Below are 1,640 nucleotides of genomic sequence, written 5' to 3'. Positions count from 1 at the left end.
CTCCATATTCATTCTGAATACAACTGACTTGCATCAGTGAGGTTTTGTTCCATAGTGAAAGCAATTCATTTTCCTACCTAAGAAGTGAGACGTGAATTCTAGCTTCTCCCCACACTAGGGGATTCAAACCTGAATCTCTCACTTCCCAGGACAAAAGAAATAGCTGCTCTAATCTCACTTTTTTCTATGGAAGAACCTGGGCATCTTATCAAATAATAATTCTGCAATGGGGTGGTAGAAGTTAGGGGTAGCAACACTCACTATTGAAATTAACAGGAGCTGAAAACACTCAAGACCTAGCAGAAAGTGGCCAGGGCCTTTCAATGCTCCAGTTCCCTTGTCCCACTTCAGAATACAGCACTAGTTTTTTTAGTATCAGGAACATGGGAGAACAAGTTGTAGAAATTTCAAAGACAGTGCAAAAACTGTTATAACATTTGCTCCACTGGTCTGCCCACTGGGAAGAAAAAGAAGGCTGTGGTTCTGAACGTGCTCTTCCATGAAGCTTCTATAGACTTCAGCTTCTTTGTGTTTTGTATATTCAGTATGTGCAACCTATAAAAATGAATTGGAAATAAAGAGAATCTTGCCCTATAGCTACGGAAGATGAAAGTTAGCTCTTGTTTCAATCTCTGTGGGACAAATCAGTGGTTTACCATACTGTATATTAGTGTAAGAATATTTTATGATACTATTCTCTCATGCTGTGTTCATTTGTAGAGACAATATACCTTATAGAATATTTACTTTTGGATAATTTTATTACTCTAATAATGCAGATTGTAATTAAGCTCTATTTGATTTTTTTTTAATAGCTTACAGCTTGTATCAGAGTATACTGATACAGTAAAGCTGTTTCAATAGACAATACATTCATTTTTCTCTTTTCCTTATTATGCATCTGCAGTCCCTCAGGTTCATTTTTTGTGAAGTCTTTTTTATGAATAAATTATAGTTTTGGAATTAAATAATCCATGTAGGCATATGCCAAACTTTCTTAATAATTTTTACCATTGTGAAATATTGAGTTGAAATAATAAATTATAATTGTACTTAATTACAAATTAAAGCAATTAAATGTAATATCAAAATAGAATTGTACATGTTTAATCTGATTTTATTGAATGATATGGTATAATGCTAAGTAGGTATTTGTATGTTATTTTGGATTTCTTTTTGGCTTACAATTAGGAATTGTATTAGCATACTATACTATTAGATGACAACATGTTGCTTCTTTTGCTTCATCTTTTCAGGTTACACATGGGTAAATAGGAATAGCAGAAAATGCTGTATTCCATTCCTTTTTTCTGCTTTTTTTCCTTAGCAGTTGTCCCTTGCTCTCTGTCTCTTGGTCATACACAGTATTGGTGATAGATACTTGAATCATGTCTCTTGTTCTGAACTACCTTCTTAAATATTGTTAGGTAACCAAAACCATATTTATTCCCATCCTCTCAAAAAGCTAATAATTTGTATATGCCTAATCTACATAGTTTCATTCTGCATCAAAACTGCCGTTCCCAACAACTTTAGACTTCAAGGGATGTGAATCCAGAGTCCATATGTAAAGTTCAGAATCTTCTCTAATTATTTCCTCTAGCTGTGGGACACATTGGGCATGTCTAAATGTGCACATT

Source organism: Crocodylus siamensis, chromosome 2, assembly GCF_052110815.1.
Source record: "Crocodylus siamensis isolate JL-2025a chromosome 2, ASM5211081v1, whole genome shotgun sequence".
NCBI lineage: Eukaryota > Metazoa > Chordata > Crocodylia > Crocodylidae > Crocodylus > Crocodylus siamensis.
Note: the sequence above shows the minus strand (reverse complement) of the source record.